Here is an 18,379-nt window from a genome sequence, read left to right on the forward strand (position 1 = left end):
TTTTTTACTCAAGCCTGGCATTCTACCACTTGAACCACAAATCCAAATCTACCTTTCTGTTGGTTTGTTAGAGATAAATCTCAGGACTTGGTGCCAGAATTGGCTTCAAAGTGAGATCCACAAATCCTCAAATCTCGTGAGTGCCAAGTTGAACATATATTAATTTTGAACTTTAATAATTAGGGAGGTTAAGCTTTATTTGGTATTATGCAAAAATCTGATACCAGTGACAGCATGTAAGTTCGCTTCCCAGACACAATAATGTCCTATGTCCATCTTAGGCAATGCAAAATTATAGCACTGTAGATTTCATGACCCCCATGCAACTTGGGCCAACAATGAAGAAGTGATTTCACGGCCCTCAGAGAAGGCAGACTGTATTCCCCTTGTTCAAGATGAATTGGCCACTTTAATACAGTGTTTGAGGGGAGAAAAGGGAGTGAGAGTCTCTTTGTTTAAGTTGTGTTTTGGTGTTCTGGGGTAGCGAGTACAGAAAGCAAGCCTGAAGACTTAGCTCATTCTGTGTATGCATTTTCTTTTGCAATGCCTCCCAGCGTCCATTTAACCTTCGGGGCGTGATTTCAAGTTCATTCCTAAAGCCGATTGGCTACAGTGCTTGGTGGGTGTGTCCAACTTAAGTTGCCTTTAGGGAGGTGGCCAAAGCTGAGCTTGGGAACAGGACTGTGGGTTCCCTGTTTATGTGAATTCACAGAGTAATCAATTTTGTTCCCCCTCTCTTCCTCGGCTGTCAGCTGACCTGAGGATTAGTTTCATAGGAAGGATTCTTTCTTTAGAATAATATGGAGCGACTTCTTTTCCAGGGGCACCAGGTTAGTAGTAACCTTTTGAACTTTCTGTTGCTTCAGTCAGATTTTTCTTCTGTACTGAGGTGAGGGTGTGTAATGTGAGTTGTTGATCCTGTGGGGGATGGGGTGTGTTTCTCCTTGTGACACTGTTTGACAATATTTCCTGCAAGAGGAGGCCAAGAGGTACTGTCATACAAGGGTTGGATGTTTATCTAGAGCGTTTGTATTTGCTGGTAAACATTTTCAGTTCCTTTTTGGGAATTCCTCGCTATGCTTGCTCCCAGTAGGTTTTCTAGGGGTGACTATGATTTTCTACATGGATGGTTTGATTTGATCCCACACCACAGCCTGTCTGATGCACGATTTCCCTTGGGCCTACCCCTGAGAGTTCTGTCAGGATATCACTTAAATGTTTGCTTTTGAAAAGTCTGGCACTTTTCCAGAATGTCTCCTAAAATATCCGCAGTGTAAGCAATTGGGAGGGGAGGGCAGGTGGGTTCAGAATGGAATTCCTTTCTCAGCCTGTCAGTTTCTATCCAGGAGGGATTCCTTGCAATACAAGGTTGCCCTAGGAGGAAATAACAGCGTCAAAGTGCAGCATGACTTGTAAAAAGTGAAAACATCATTAATAGTAATAAAGAAATGAAGCCAATAAAATTATGTTCAGGGAAGCTCCCTTCCTTGATTTCTTTAAGATCTAGAGAACAATTTTGTCAATGTTAATTTGCCACCAGTGAAATCTGCCATGAGATTGTTCTGTAAGAATGGTCAATTTGACCGTGTACCAACATTTGTAATGCTTTATAAAATACAGCTTTACTTCAGGGAGGGTACCAGTATTTTAATATATGGCAATGTGCTTTTGTAATCACCACTGAGAAAAACAGTACATATGAAAAGGACGGTCCCTTCATGTTCGCCTTGGGTTAAAAAAAAAAAATGGAGTGACGGAAGACTGAAATAAACATGAAATCAAGAAAGAACAAAACAAACAGAAACCACACCAAGGGCTAAAGCTTAAGGATCCCATTTCCATTCTGTACTGAAGGTGAAGTTGTAAAGTTCTGGCTACCATCCCCATCAGGACCAAAAAGTTGTACTTTAGACCTTTAAAATACAATTGCTCAGATGTATCATTGTCCCCTATCTCTGCATATATTTTCTGTAACTGCTACATGATTTTAGTTTTCTCAAAAGAGTTTACAATGGTTGCTCTGACTTTGCTGGGCTTTAAATATATAATGCATATGTAGTTACCACATGTATCTCTGCTATTATTTGATTAGTGATTACAAAGTGCTACTACTTTAAATCTTTATTAAGGAGAACCTTTGTTATTCTGGTTATAGCTGCCTGATGATTTTTGGTGTGTATTTACTGGCTTGGGGGCTTGAACTCAAGTCAGGGCAATGTCCTTGAATGTTTATGCTCAAGGCTGCTACACTATCATTTAAGCCACACTTCCACTTCTGGCTTTTTGCTGATCAGTTGAGCAAAGAGTGTCTAATAGATTTCCTGCCTTGGCTAGCTTTGAACTTTGAAATCCTTAGATTTCATCCTCCTGAATAGCTAGGATTACAGATGTGAGGCACTGGCAATTTGCTGATCTGATGATTTTTTTTCTACCATTTGAGCCACAGTGCCACTTCCGGCTTTTTCTGCTTATGTGGTGCTGAGGAATTGAACCCAGGGCCTCATGCATGCAAAGCAAGCACTACCCCTGAGACATCTTCCCAGCCCCGATCTGATGATTTTAAAGAAAAATTGCTTGTTCGTCCTATGGAAAAAAATATTAAAAGGTTCAAATAAACTTACTTGTGTACAGAGATCTGTTTCCCTGTTTCCAAGTGCTTCAGAGAACTGTTTCATCTAGAATTAGTAACAAAGCAAACAACAATGTGACGAAGAATAGAATAAAGAGGAAAGTACCTAAAATTTGGAATGTAGGGGTTTTTCCACAGAATATGCACATGAAAATCAGTTTTTTCTCAACATGAGGAGAGGGGAAAAGACTAAGTGAAGGGTCTTAGAGGTCTGTAAATCTTGCTAACATGTCTAAAGGAATCTAGATTGTTCTCAATGTTCAGTTTGGAGCATGCACTGTACTTGCTTGCCTGGTTGTCACCTTTACATCTCTGCTTCTGGCTCAATTCAAGCAAAGACCAGCCTTTTGCTCTGTCTACACCATCGAAGTTCAAGTTGAGCTTGGCTCTGATTCATTTTTATCCAGCATGCCTTCTGTCGACATTCAAGATACTCCAGCTATCTCGTGCATCTTGGATGATTTATGAACCTAGCTGATGTCCCAGAGACCTGGGTGACAATTTTCTTTCCAAATGGTTATGACTTTCAAAGGTGGAGACAAAGCCTTAGGCCAAATGTCACTCCTGAAACACTGGGAAAAAATTGGATGGTGGTAAAAGATAGGCCACCAATAAAGAAGTGAGAGGAGCTATGATATTAGAAGTGGATTTTCTGACTGCTAAACCTTGAGAGAGTTTCCTCTGATCACCTGGTTCCATTCACAACTCCAGTCAATCCCACTTGTATAATCCTGAATGTTGTAGTACACCCTTTAGAAGGCGAAGGCCCTTGACCTTCCGTTTATATACTTACATATTTATTCAGTGACTATCAGGATCAGTTCTGCCTTTTCCCTTCTAACCCTGTTGTTCTTGTCTTTAAGCCTTTCACTTGACCTACACATCTACAGGGTGCAAGGGTCTTATGCTTGCATATCAGAAAGTAGGGTAGGAGAGGGGAGTGCAATGCTATCCATCCCTAAAATCCACTGTTCTCATAGTGATGATGGCTAACTTTCCATTTTCCAGAAGGATTACAAATGCTGAGGAATGAATCATTTTCTTGGAGTTCAATGGACCACTCTGCCCTTCCCAGTTCCTTGTGCCATTCTGAGGAACCCAATTTAATTTTGACCTAGCTTGTCTGGAGGAGATGGTGGTAAAGCAGTAGAGTAGCTGTGATAGCAAAAATTCTAAAGGAATTTCCTAGAGCAGCCACTATTCTAAGCATCTTACTGAATCCTCAGAATAACCCCAAGAGTTTGTCTATACTATCTCCATTTGCAAGTTGAAGAATTGTCTCAGAACAGGCAAGACACTTGATCCAGTTAGGAAGCCACAGCAATAGCATCAAGGAAGGCCATGGTCAGAGAAAACCCATAGGTGTGCCTTTTTAGAATGTATAATCCAGCCAGGAGCCTGGTGGCTCACTCCTGTAGTCCTAGCTACTCAGGAGACTGAGCTCTGAGGATCACCATTTGAAGGCAGCCTGAGCAGAAAAATCTGTGGCATTCTTTATCTCCAGTTAACCAGCAAAAAGCTAGAAGTGGAGGTGTGGATCAAATGGTAGAGTACTAGTTTTCAGCAAAAAAAGTGAAGCAAGAACATGAGGCCTCAATTCAAACCCCACTACCAACACACACAAATAGAATGTATAATCCAATATTTATTATGAATGAGAAGCAGCCATGTGAACACTGATGTCTGTGCCAGCTTTCCTTCCAAAGGCTCTTCCATGAATGCCCTGTCAACCTATAGGCTTGTCCCGCATGTCCTCAAGTCCTTTCTCTATGGGAGGGAATGAGTGAGTTTGGGTTCTGCCTCCTTTTTGTTCTGCTGGTGACCAATGGCCAGAACCTGGTGACCAATCACAGAATATAGAGGTTGTCTGTGGCAGGTGGATGAGACCAGCACTGTCCCTTCCAGGCAGAGATTAAGTCACCACTTATTGTGCTCTGCCACCTAAAGCTGGTCTTGAGAACTTTTTAAGGTTAACATAATAGAACCACCAAAAGTAGGAACTTGGATTTTCTGATTGTTTAGTTTTCCTGTCCTCTTCCTTGCTGCCTAGAATGACTTCCTGCTGATAATCCAAACTCTGGAATTTTTTTTTCAGTATTTTTGGTTCTGGTAATTGTGTCAGGACTTTCTTAAGCTCTGTGGAGAGTTAAGATTATGAGACAAAAGAAATATATCCTATAAAAACAGAAATACACATTTGAAAAATATTGAGCGAGGGCTTGGAAGGGGGCTCAGTGGTAGAGCGCTTGCCTTGCATGTATGAGGCCCTGAGTTCGATTCCACAGCACCACATAAGCAAAAAAGAAAAAAACCGGAAGTGGCGCGGTGGCTCAAGTGGTAGAGTGCTATCCTTGAGCTGAAGAGCTGAGGGACAGCATCCAGGCCCAGAGTTCAGGCCCCACGACTGGACCAAAAAAAAAAAAAGAAAAGAAAAAGAAAAATATTGAGCAAATAACCTATACTACATATGGCTAGGGCATAAATATGTGACAAATAGGTGTAGAAAATTTAAAAATATGTGGCAATTTAGTGCAGGCAGATTAAGATATCTAAGTTAAAAATAATATAATGAAGGAAAGAAAATAAACATAATGAAGGAAAGAAAATAAATCAAATAGTAAAAATTCTGATCTTTGGACAGGAAAGCATTTTCATTTCCCAAAATTAATAGAGAAAATAACAGAAGAAAAGAGTTCTGAGATCTGAGGTTTCTCAGTTTGAAAAGGTACAGAAATGTGCATTGAAGCATAATATTATTGTGAAATATGGCAGTTAAAGCATACCGTATCAAAAGAAAATCACATGATAAATCATTATAATATTTCTGAAAATGTGTAGTAGTAGAAAATGGTGATGGTAGGTCTTTAAGTTAAGATTCTGGAGATAACTATTTTTTTTTAAATCACCTTACTGAGTGTTTACACTTGTCTGTGTGGTGCTTAAAAAACCCAGAGAAAGAATTATACTCTTAAAGTAATTAGGGTTAGTCTACTATTTTCAAAAGAGGAGGGGGAACTTCTGGTTTATTTTTTCTTTATATGCTTCTCTGAATATTAGCACTTTTAAAACATGGTTTCTTTATGTTCACAAAAAATAAAAAAGGAAGATAAAAGTTTCATGAAGAAAAGAAAAAGTGAACAAAATATGCTCCAAATTTAAGACTAACAATATTCATAATCATTAAGGAGCAACTCTAAAAATTACCTTAAGCTTTTTGATTTTTAAAATAATATTTCATTTAAGAAGAATTTATTATTATTATTCATTAAAAAAATATATAATCAGAGGTACCTAGAGGTATCTTCCTCTGGTCCCACCATGTGTGTGAATGCCTGGAAGAATTTATTATTTTTAATAGAAAAATGAAATTAGGGCTGGGAATGTGGGTTAGTGGTAGAGTGCTTGCCTAGCATGCATGAAGCCCTGGGGTCAATTCCTCAGTACCACATACACAGAAAAAGTTGAAAGTACCACTGTGGACCAAGTAACAGGGTGCTAGTCTTGAGCAAAAGAAGCTCAGGGATAGTGCCCAGGCCCTGAGTCCAAGCCCCAGAACTGGGAGAGAGAGAGAGGGGGGGGAGGAGAGAGAGAGAGAAGAGAGGGAGAGAGAAGGGAGGGAGAGAGAGAGAGGGGGGTTAGGACTGATAGGTTAAACATACGGCAAAATTATTCTTTTATAAAGGATTGGAGAATATTACTTGAAAAACAAGTATTTTTCTCAAATATACCAAGCTGTGTTACTTTTTGGCATCAAGCTTAAAAATCTCATCAAATGTTAGAGCTAATCAATTATAAGGCAGAGACAGCTTATTTAGTAAGTGATGTGGGAAGAAGCTCATTTAAACGCTGGATGGCTTTGCAGCAAGTCCAGACTGATAACAGATTTGATGATGAGTGTACAGCAAGAATGAACCAACACATCCACCCTTGGAAGAGAGGATAGATAAGGAAGATGGGAAGCCTCGGGCCAGTTGACCTCTCTCCTCTCCTCTCTTCTTTTCTGGACAAAGTCACTGAAGCCCACAATGCCAGCCTCCTCAAGGCGCCATTAGTGCTTGCTGGATCCTTAGTTTGCCCTGTGCTGTTCTTGCTAATATTCCCATCTGTCCAATTTTCATCATAATGAGTGAAATTATATTTTCTTTTTTTTTTTTTGGGGGGGGGTCCAGTTGTGGGGCTGAACTCTGGGCCTGGGCGCTGTCCCTCAGCTCTTCAGCTCAAGGCTAGCGCTCTACCACTTGAGCCACAGCGCCACTTCCGGCTTTTTTCTTTTTGCTTATGTGGTGCTGAGGAATCGAACCCAGGGCCTCAGGCATGCAAGGCAAACGCTCTACCACTGAGCCACCTTCCCAGCCCCTGAAATTATATTTTCATTAATTCTCAGTTGGTAAAATCTAAAGCTAATGTCATTCTGCCCTTACTGAATGACAGTCCATCAAGAGGTGAAAGGCTGATTTCTGCTTCCAAGGAAAACCAACCCTTCTTGCAAACTAAGTCACTCTCACGATGGTTGTTTGGACATTTTGTTCTTTGGTTCAGGTTTTTGAACACACATCTGGTTCCCATGTTTGTTTTGGAAGGCCGCAGCCACACAGAGTGACACTTGATACTGGAGCATGGAAGTTGTTTTGCTTTTAGCAGTTTTATTACTATTATATAATTTGTATATTATAAACTTAACCTCTTTAAAGTGTGCAACTCAATGGTGTTAGAGTCGTTAACGTTCTGTAACCCATTTTTGAATATTTTCACCACTGAAAAGGAATGTTTTCATTTTCTTTCTCCTCCAGCCCTAAGACCTTATTTTACTTTCTCTCTAGTTAGATTTGCCCATTCTGAACATTTCATGCAAATAGACTCAGGAAGGAGGAATCCTGGGAGTTTAACTAGGATGCTCAAGTAATATTCAGTCCACTCAGGCTCTATGACCTGGTTACCCTGGTAACTGGGGTAACTCAACAGTGTTCTGAAGTGGGAGGAGACAAAGAACAAATGATCCAGAGTTGTCACCTGTTTTATTAGGTTTTGAGTTTCTAACTTTTTAGCTGTTCAAAATTTACAATAAATATGGGAGTACATACGCATTAATGTGAGGTTATAGACTATGTTGCAAAATTGTTGGATGGACCACTGATTTTTAACTGTGGCCTTGAGTGAATTACTTGACTTCATAAGACTCATTTTGTTTTTCTTGTGCCAGTACTGGGGCTTGAACTCAGGGCCTCAAGTTCTCCCTTAGCTTTTACACTCAATGCTAGGATTTTGCTACTTGAGCCTTATTTCTACTTCTGGCTTTTTCCTGATTAGTTAAAGATAAGAGTCTCTCAGATTTGTCTGCCCAGGCTGGCATTGAACATTGAGCCTCAGAGCTCAGCCTCTGAGTAACTAGGATTAGAAGAGTGAACAACCAATCCCAGCTCTGTTTTAAGAGACAATAACACAATAAAAAATAAAATAAAAATAAAAAAGAGACAATAATATTAGTGTTTACATAGAAGGCTCTCATAAGAATTAACTGAAATAATGTATATAATAGGCCATCTCAGTGCTTTTGCATTCTAAATAGTAAGTGTATTTATTATTCACTGGAAACAAACTTTTTTATCTCATATTTTATGACTGCATTTATGTTCTATGGATTTGAGGTTGCTTATAAAGTTATTTGTGTACTATTACATACACATATTAAATATTAGAACCAAAGACTAAAGACAATAGCATCAGTAGAAAGACAAAAATTAAAGGAAATAATAAATATTAGCAATGAAAGCACATATATAGGATTTGTAGTCTTGTTTTGCATTACTGGGGATTGAACCCAGGAACTAATATAATTTAGGTAAGAACTCTATCACAGAGCTATTTCCCCAGCCCTTATGTAACATAGCTGTTCAATAAACATTTATTTGTCATTCCTTCAGAATTGAAGGAACATGGAAATGAGAAATGGTCAGATAAAATAAAAGATGAGAGCCCCTGGCTTGGAAGAGGGCCTTTGATGTTTCTCAGCCACCCTCATAGGATGGGAGATGACAGCTCTGCTGAAAACCAGTATGATGTTGAGCTCCACACCTTAAAACAGATAATGAGATACAGATGTAGCTACTAGGCACTTCCTAAGAGCCAGTTAAGACTGGAACCCACATTGTCTCCCAAGCTATAGGGTTAGGATGCACCATTGCCTTAGTCACAAGTACTAGTTTCTCAGCTAGGTGCTGATGGCTCATGCTAGTCTATCTATAAAGCAAAGAGTATGGGTCTAAATGTGGACTATAAATCATAAAAAATGGGTCCACATCATCAGTGGATTCATTCGGGGTCCAACAGGGCTTTGAAAGTAAGCCTTAACATCTGTCCACTCTAGATGCCCTGGGAAGTTCACCTCCTTGCTTGAATTTACCAGTCCTCAGGCCAGTGGTCCCAACCCCAGGACCTCCAGTGTCCTAGTTCTTTTCTTTTTGGCGAGTTCCATGCTGGTGCATATCTCTGAGCCCCTTTTATTAGGAGTGGCCTCAGAGGTCCTGCGTCAGTCTGGAGGACAGGTCTGACTTCTAAGCTGAAGTAGATATAAGGAACCACTTCCTGAATGCAGACACAGGCTAAGGGAGGTGCTGATGGAGCACCCCTTATTTTAGGAAGCCTTGCATTTCCTGAGGTTGATTTGCTGTTGGATGGCCCAGCCAGTGAGTTCTCCTTGATTCTGAAAAGGGGTCAGAAAGGACACCTTAAAGCAAAGAAATCCAACAAAGCCTTTTCTCCAAATGAGGAAGCCAAGACCCAAGAATGGAAAGACGTTGCTGTAGCCTGTACAAGGCAGAGCCGCATTCAGATCCAGTCTGACCAGGGCCCTGGGTCCTGTCATCCCCTCTGCCTCTCCTTCCCCCCAGGAGTTCCACCATGCAAAGCCCCAGGGCTCCCGCACAAATGCAGGCTGTTCATCCAGGACCATACAGCCTGCCCTTGTGTGTGGGTTTGAACGTAAGGACAGATGGCTGTATTCATCCTGGTTAGTTAAATCTCTTTAGTTGCAGGGATGAACTTTGTATATGCCCTTTTCTCTATATTTTGTTTTATTAGTTGATCTAAGAATTAACTTTATTTAAGTTAGTAGTAGCATCCATTTACTATAGCAGATAAATAGAAATAAATGATTACAAGGGATGGGTGGTTGGAATTGAGAGTATGCTGCTGTAAGATACACACACACACACACACACACACACACACACACACATACCTTACATATATTTGCACAATCAAGTGTTGAGTATTATTTTGCCATAAAGAAGAGTGGAGGCTGGTTTTAAAGCCTAATTTGAATGTAGATTTTCTTCTAGTCTGTGTGTGTGTGTGTGTGTGTGTGTGTGTGTGTGTGTGTGTGTGTGTGTGTGTGTGTGTGTGTGTGTGTGTGTGTATGCGTGCTGGACCTGGGGCTTGAACTTGGGACCTGGATGATGTCCCTGAGCTTATTTTTTAAAGATTTTTCTTCTCTTTAAATAGCTGTACAAAGGAGTCGTTGTTCAGGAAAGCAGTTTGTGAATGCAATGCCTCTTGCGTACTGTCACCTCTTTCAACATTCTCCCCCATCCCTCCCAACCCACGCTTACTTTATTATCTTCTAAGGGTTTCGATTCAACGTATCAGTTTATGACTACAGTGCATGGGTCAATGCCACCTCCTCTTCGTTTTTTTTAAATGGCATGGTCAGATCAGAATGGTGTGTTCGTGTTTGTACACACTAGTAAATTTGCTGAGACTAGCATGGCAGTAAGTGGGCCCGCAGCACTGTGGTTGGTTTCTTGGTTATTCGTTTTAACTACTAGTCTATTCCTGGATTCATGTCGGCTGTGTTGGACACGCATGCATGTTCCTTGAGTCTGTATTCTGCAGGCCTGTGCTTTCTCTGACCAGGGTTCCTAGGAAGTTAATATGTACCTCTGCTCACAGTGGCCTCTGAACTTGGTTTCTGTAAGACTCCTTGGAGCCATAAACTTCATTCTGCTTCCTACTGGCTCCTTGACCTCAAGAATGCTCACTTCCTTCCTTTTCCTGAATTATGAAACTTTTTTTTTTTTAAATGCAGTTTCTAGAAAAATCTCTGAATCCAGAAGATGATTTTCACTACCTGGGGGCCATCTTGAACTCTTTTCACCCGAGGTTGATGTTCTACCACTTGAGCTACAGCTCTACTGCTGGATTTTTTGATTGTTAATTGGAGGTGAGAGTCACAGATTTTACCGCTTGGGCTGGCTTTGAACCAAGGTCCTCAGATCTCAGCCTCCTGAATAGCAAGGATTACAGATGCAAGCCACTGGTGACCAGCTTATGACCCCTTTCATTTGCAAGTGTAACTTTTACATGTGGAGCTGCTAGGGTTTTATAACTCAGTAAACAAGTAAAAAGTATTGGACAAAATGAACTTGGTCAGGGGTGGTTTTTGGTTCTGACTTACGGCCTTTTATGACCCTGCCTCTTGAGAGGAGGTAACTATTCTGTCCTTTGAAGCTAAAGACATGGCCATTTTGTCTGAATAGGGCTTGCCACTTAAAAAGAGAACCATCACCCTCGTTGGGAAAAAAAACACCTTCAGGTTTAAATCTAGTGTTAACTCATTTACATAAACTTCACTGTTACATATATGCTCAAAGATAGGTTATTATTAGAAAGGGTGAAGTAACCTGGAAAAGACAAACTCCTGGATTAAAGGTGACTGACATACAGACCTGTTATCAGATGATGGCATAGCTCTTCCAGCAGATAGGTGGTGGGAGAAGACAATTGATAGGACTATGGAAGGGAAGCCTGCCACGGTCATTGGGCCCCGTGATGACCTTGGCCAGTACCTACTGAAGGTCAGATAGACAGCAATACACGTTAGGAACCTGCCCTCTGGAGGCCTCGCTCTGTCACCCAGCAACTGAACCATGTGCACTCATTACTAATCTCTAGACATTGCAGCTTCTGAAATGGAGACAAACAAATAATAGGAAACATACTTGGTAAGAGCTCAGGAGGCAGTCTTTTGTATGCTAGCACTGGGACTTGAACTCAGGGCCTCTTGCTCTTTGCTGGTGTTCTACTGCTTAAGTCACATCTCTACTTCTGGCTTCTTGGTGGTTAATTGGAAATAAGAGTCTCTTGAATTTGGCTGCCCAGTCTGGCTGAGAACTGTGATTCTCAGATCTCAGCCTCTTGAGTGGCTAGGATCCCAAGTGTGAACCACAGGTGCCCGGTTCAGGATGCATTTATAAAGCATCAGCTGTCTATCTGACAGAGCAAGGTAGTTACAGAAAATTAAAAGTCAACCCTTTAATTTCATTGGCTACTTCATTGGTTTATTGGAAGTCATCTGAGTAGAGATGAGATGTAAAGCTTCTTTTGTGTGTGTGTTGGTACTGTAGCTTAAACTCAGGGCCTGGGTACTATCCCTTAGAATTTTCCACTCCAGGCTGGCCCTCTACCACTAGAGCCACAGCTTCACTTCTGGCTTTTTACTGATTACTTGGAAATCACAGACTGTTTTTTGGCCTAGATTGATTTTGAGGACAGAGATCATTAGATCTCAGCCTCATGAGTAGCTAGAATTACAGGCATGTTTTATTTGAGAGCAAGGCTGTTCTTGAAGTCACTGTATAGCTCAGGATGGTCTTGAACTTGTGATGCTGTTGTCTCAGCCTTTTTCTCAGTTAGATCTGAAATTTTGATTCTGATTCAAGGCTCTTGTGTCTACCGTGTGTCTGCGTAGTAGTTGCTTCTGCTGTTGGAGACCAATTGCAACCAAGCTCTGGGGAGATTTAACTTTAAGGGAAACACAGTTAGTGACAGTGGACTCAGGGCCACAGCATGAACCCATATGGCTCTGACTCTGGGTTCCATGTATGTGAGTGAGTTTGCTCCAGGGATGGAGATGAAAGGGCCACTCTCGTTCTGCTGCTTTATCAGCGAACTTTGCTTGAGTAACTGGAATGGGGTGGCATCAGTGGACAGGCTGGCATCACCAATGTCCATTGTGGTGAGACGATCCGCCCCTCACAATCACCTCTGGCATCTACCAGGTGATTTCAGAAGCACTCTACCTTTGCATAAACAAACTTGTTTTTCCAATACACTGAAACATTTACATCCTGCTTTAAAAAAAAATAACAATCATGGAGGACCTAAACATATGTGGCTTGCAGGGACTACTTCTTACTTTCAGATTGTTTTTGGATCCCTGTCATATAAAGGAAATGATTATGGACTCCAAATTTATTTATTCTCGTGTGTGTGTGTGTGTGTGTGTGTGTGTGTGTGTGTGTGTGCGCGCGCGCGTGTGTGTGTGTGTGTGTGTGTGTTGGTTCTGGGGCTTAAACTCAAGGCCTGGTCACTGACTCTGAGCTTTTTTGCTGAATGTTAGTTTTCTACCACTTGAGCTACAGCTCCACTTTAGCTTTTTTGTTCATTAATTAAAGATAAGAATCTCATGGACTTTCTTTCTCAGGCTGACTTTGAACCTGGATCCTCAGATCTCAGCCTCCTGTGTAGCTAGGATTTCAGGTGTGAGCCATTAGCACCCAGCTCTTTTTCTTTTTCTTTATGCTGGTACCAGTGCTTGAACTCAGGGCCTCAAGATCTTATTCAGCTTGCTTGCTCACGACTGGCACTCTACCACTGGAACCATGCTTCCCAGCCTAGCTGGAGATTTTTTTGCTGGTTAATTGGAGATAGAATCTCAAGGACTTTTCTGATTAAGCTGAATTTGAACGGAGATCCTCCAGGTCTCAGTCTTCTGAGCCACTGATATCCAGCTTAATTAATTCATTCTTTTTTTTTTTCTAGTTAAGTCTTGTATGCTTTTTGTAAACTTAAAATCATTTTCTTTGTGATACATACTTTTTGTAATTTTTTAAAAAATATATTTTAAATTTGAGGACAATACTGTAGTATTGTTTTTTTTCTGCTTGTTGAGCAGAATCTCCAAATAATGGGATTAAAAGCAATATTCAGTATGGACACAGACAGATTGCGTTTATGAGGTATTCTGACAATGTCTTTTTCCTTTATCTTTTTGCTTCTAAGCAGCAATTTATTGTTGTTATGAAAAAATGTAGGATCAGGCACGGTACCTCAAGCCTGTAATCCTTGCTGCTTGGGTGGCCAAGATGAAGAGAATGTAGGTTGTTGCAACAGGATGAAAAGTCTGAGACTCCAACTCAACCAATGACTGGGCTTGGTGGTGCATGCCTGTTGTACCAAAAGATGTGGAAAAGCAGAAATAGGATCACAACTCAGGTCATACTAGGAAATAAATTCAGAACCTACATGGAAAATAGCCAATGCAAAGAAGTGGCTGAGGCAGGAATATCTCAAGTTCAAGGCCAGCCTGAACTACATAGTAAGACCCTGTCTCAAACAAAACCAAACCCAGAACAAATCTCTCAACTATGCCCAGGTGTTACTGAGCCTGGCATATTCTTTATTGTCCTGTGATCCTTTCTCCCCACAAACTTCATTCTCTGCCCTCATCCACCTGAGCTTGCTGACTTTACAGTTTGTATTGTCTGTCCAGTGTGACACAACCAAACAACCACTAAGAATTTCCTGCACAACTCAAACTCATCGGAAACCATTGCTCCATGGTAGCAATTTCAGGAGGCGAGATTGTTTTCTATTTGTGAATGAACATCACAGGGAAAAATAACCAAGGGAAAGTGACATCACTTTTGCTATGAGGGCTTCATTTGAGCAGCCCAAACCTTTATGCTGAAAGCGGTTTAGCTCTAGGCTCCCAGGTAGGGCTGAGGATAAATATTTTACCATCACCTGCCCTGCACCTCTGCCCTGCTGTGCTACCATTGTCTTGCTGTTTGCTTATTTGCCCATCTTCAAGAAACTGCTGGCATGACAGAGTCACAAAGAAAGAAATGGGCTCAATAGTATGGAAAGATAGTGGTCTTCTTTAGCTGGATTATAGACATACACTACCATACGCAGACAATGTATTGTTGGTGTATGTGTGTGTGTGTGTGTGTGTGTGTGTGTGTGTATGCATTTGTGTGTCTGTGTCTGCCAGTACTGAAGCTTGAACTCAGGGTCTTGCACTTTCACTTGGCATTTTTGCTCAAGACTGGTGCTCTACCACTTGAGTCACACCTCAGCGTTTGGCTTTTTGGTGGTTAATCAGAAGAGTCTCACAGACATTCCTGCCTAGGCTGGACATAAATCATGATCCTCAGATCTCAGCCTCCTGAGTAGCTAGGATTACAGACACGAGCCACCAGTGCCCATCTAATCAGATCTTTTCATTCTTGTTTTATCTACTTACCAAATGGCACCTAGTGACCCAGCACCTACATGGGCTCAGCCTCTCACTCAGAATCTTTATGAGTTGGAGACAGACAGACAGAGAGATAGAGGCAGAGGCAAGCATCCTGGAACTGAGCTGGGATTTTAATCGATACTAGGAAAAGCCACAGGTGCAGTAGAGGTTGGGAGAGAGGCAATGGGAAGGGCATGAGGGATGGGAGAGGCAGGAGGGGCCACCTAGAAGGGTTGGTAGGGAATGAGGTGAATACACAAGTATGGCGAGTGATATTTAGGGGGAACATTTCCCAAACTTCCCCCCAACCACCACACTTTCACAATGAAATAAAGTGCATGAAGTCATTTATAGGCCTGAAGTCTAGCTTGGGGCTCAGCACTTAGTAGTTGCTCAATAAACCCTCACTGAGTGAATTACTGACATCCCCTGAGGCTGCTTGACTGATCCTGCAGAGACCCAGCTGTCAGCTTTCCAGAGCATCAGAGCTTTGCAGCCTGTCTTTCAAATGGCATTTCCTGTTCACACAGGAGCAAACCCACGTCCTTCTGACCCTTGGGGAATGTAGCAGGAGTCAGATGTCCCCACAGTGGCTCTGATCCTAAGCACCTTCCTGAGCAAGGACCCAAGGAGCTCTGTCCTGCCCTCATGCACGGAGCAGGGGCTGGCAGCAGCTCAACCAGAGCGGTTTAGCCTGCCTGGCTGGCTGAGATTGCTCCATATTGCAGATATGGTTCAAAGCCGCCTTCAGTGCAAAGAAGCCTCCCCTGCCCGGCCCACACCAGTCTGGGCAGGTGTGGTGGTGAAGCTAGCATTCCAGCCTCTTTTTTTCTGGGTGACTTTGGCCTCTGTTTTCTCATTGGAGGGAGTTGGGCCAAATGCCAAGACCACCCACCAAATATGGCATCCACTGGTTCCCTCCTTCCTTCTTTCCTTTCTTCCTCCCCGTCTTCTTCTTCCCTCCCTCCCTCCTCCCTTTGCTCCTCCTTTCTGCCTCCCTCCCTTCTTTCCTTATTCCTCCCTTCCTTTATCCCTTCTTTCTTCCTTCCTCCCTCCTTTCATCCTTCCTTCCTTCTTTCTTTTCTCCTTCCCTGCCTCCCTCCTCCTCCTCCTTCTCCTCCTTCTCCTTTGCCCCCTTCCTCCTTCTCTTCCCTCTCTTATTCCTTCCCCTCCCCCTCTCCCTCCTTCTCCTCCTTCTCCTTTTTAGTCTCCTCCTCCTCCTCCTCCTCCTCCTCCTCCTTCTCCTTCTCCTCTTCCTCCTCCTCCTCCTCCTCTTCCTCCTCCTCCTCCTCCTCCTCCTCCTCCTCCTCCTCCTCCTCCTCCTCCTCCTCCTCCTCCTCCTCCTCCTCCTCCTCTTTCTCCTTCTCCTCCTTTTGCTCCCCCTTACTTTCATGCTGCTATTGTGGCTTGAACTCAAAGCCCAAGGGCTGTTCCTCAGTTTTTGTTTGTTTGTTGTTGTTGTTGTTTCATTCAAAGCTAGCACTCTACCACTTGAGCTCCACTTCTGGCTCTTTTGTTGATTACTTGGAGATGAGAGTTCTTGCAGACTTTCCCTTTCAGGCTAACCTCAAACAGGATCCTCAGATCTCAGCCTCCTGCGTAGTTAGGATCATGGGCATGAGTCACCCTTGCCTGGCCACTGGTTTCTTGTATTCTCAGATCTTACCCTGTCACACAGGGGTATTGAATTGAAACGCACACCTCTCCCTCCCCAAATGGAAATAGTATCCATAGATTGAGTCACTCATGTCCTTCTTCATTTCTTCTCAAGAAATCCTAAGGGTCTGAGGTGGGCCATGTCAGATTTCCTTCTGAGATGGCAAGGAGTGTATAGCTCCTTGTCCAGACTCAGAGAAGCAAATGGACTGTGGTCACAGGGTGTTTGTGGGAACTGGGGAGTCTGGACACTAGTTCAAGTAATTGTCTTTCTGGGTTCTCAAGGAGCCCACAGCTCAGTGATAGCCAAGGAGGTACAAGCAGATATCATGAGTTTAGAGATCCCTTCGCATTTGTGTACTGAGGTTTGTCACTGAGGAAGCACATCTGAGACCATTTTTCTTTTCATGTGATTGGGCAGTTGGTGCTGGTGACTGGTGGGCCTCTCCCAGTTAGGATGTCATGGTTAACCCATCTGTTTCTAATACTGTCCATGCCTTGGGCTTCCATGTTGTGCTGATACTGGGTGAGAAGCAAGCCAGGCACCAGTGGCTCATGCCTGTAGTCCTAGCAGGAGGCCGAGATCTGAGGATCAAAATTCAAAGCCAACCTGAGCAAAAAAGCCTGTGAGATTCTTATCTCCAGTTAACTAGCAAAGAGCCTGAAGTAGAGGTATTCAAATGGTAGAGCAAAAATGCCAAGTGAGAACACCAGGCTTTGAGTTCAAGCCTTGATAACAGTGAAACAGAGAGAGAGAGAAAGAGAGAGACAGAGAGACAGAGACAGAGATAGAGACAGAGAGACAGAGAGACAGAGAGACAGAAACAAGAGGAGCAAATGATATTAGAAATGTTGAAATGAAAAATTTGAATCTCTGCAGTTCCTTGATCATAAATTTTCTGGCCAAAAGTTACCTTGACTTCTGTAAAGAATATATATATATATTTTCGTCATTCGTGGGCTTGAATTCAGGGCCTGGGCGCTGTCCCTGAGCTCTTATTCATCAAGGCTAACACTCTACCACTTTGAGTCACAGCTCCACTTCTGGATTTCTGGTGGTTAATGGAAATTAGAGTTTTACAGACTTTCTTGCCTGAACTAGCTTTGAACCACCAACTTCAGATCTCAGCCTCTTGAATAGCTCGGATTATAGGTATGAGCCACCAGGGCCCAGCTTGTAAAGAATTTTATCTGGTATTCTGAACCAGCATAAGAATTCTTTTTATTTTAATACAGGTGAACCTTCCTTTGGGGGAAATATTTTTTTTCTCACATTTACCTCAATCACTGAGTCATTGGTGAGAAAAATGTTTATCTCACTTTGCTTAGCATATTTTACCAATTAGAATCAAGTATATTCCCACAGTTTGAGTACAGTAAGCATTTTCACCTTTACTCTCAGTGTGTGAATATTCTATTCCTGCTCATAAAAGCTGATTACTCATAATGAGTTCAAGGATGTGATTTCTTTTTTCAAGTTTGACCATATTTTTTTCCTTTGGTGTTAGTCCTATGTCTTGAACTCAGAGCCTCTTTCTCTCCTTTGCCTTTTTTCTTCTCAAGGCTGGTACTTTACCACTTGAGCCATAATGGAACTATAGTTTTTTGCTGGTTAATTGGAGATATAAGAGTCTCACAAACTTTTCTGTACTGGTTGGCTTCAAACCTTGATCCTAAGCCCCTTGAGTATCTTCCTAGGATTAAGGCAGGAGCCAGTGGTGCTTGGCTTAATTTCTTCCTTTCTTGAACTCAGAGCCTAGGTGCTATCCCTGAGCTTTTTTTGCTCAAGGGTAGTG

The 18,379-nt window shown here is 42.2% G+C and overlaps 1 protein-coding gene across 3 annotated transcripts in view; it reads left to right on the forward strand.

The window, feature by feature from the left end:
- Pld1 (phospholipase D1) overlaps positions 1-18,379 on the forward strand; it is a 152,365-nt gene that overhangs the window by 20,230 nt on the left and 113,756 nt on the right. For 2 of the 3 annotated variants that reach the window (XM_069991896.1, XM_069991898.1), the window contains exon 1: positions 683-830. The exons of the other annotated variant lie outside the window; for it this stretch is intronic. The gene's annotated coding sequence lies outside the window, so the exon portion shown is untranslated. Of the gene's footprint in view, positions 1-682; positions 831-18,379 lie in introns of those variants that run through there. 3 annotated transcript variants of the gene reach the window in all.

Source organism: Dipodomys merriami, unplaced genomic scaffold (genome assembly GCF_024711535.1).
Source record: "Dipodomys merriami isolate MVZ:Mamm:240054 unplaced genomic scaffold, mDipMer1.0.p SCAF_40, whole genome shotgun sequence".
Classification (NCBI taxonomy): domain Eukaryota; kingdom Metazoa; phylum Chordata; class Mammalia; order Rodentia; family Heteromyidae; genus Dipodomys; species Dipodomys merriami.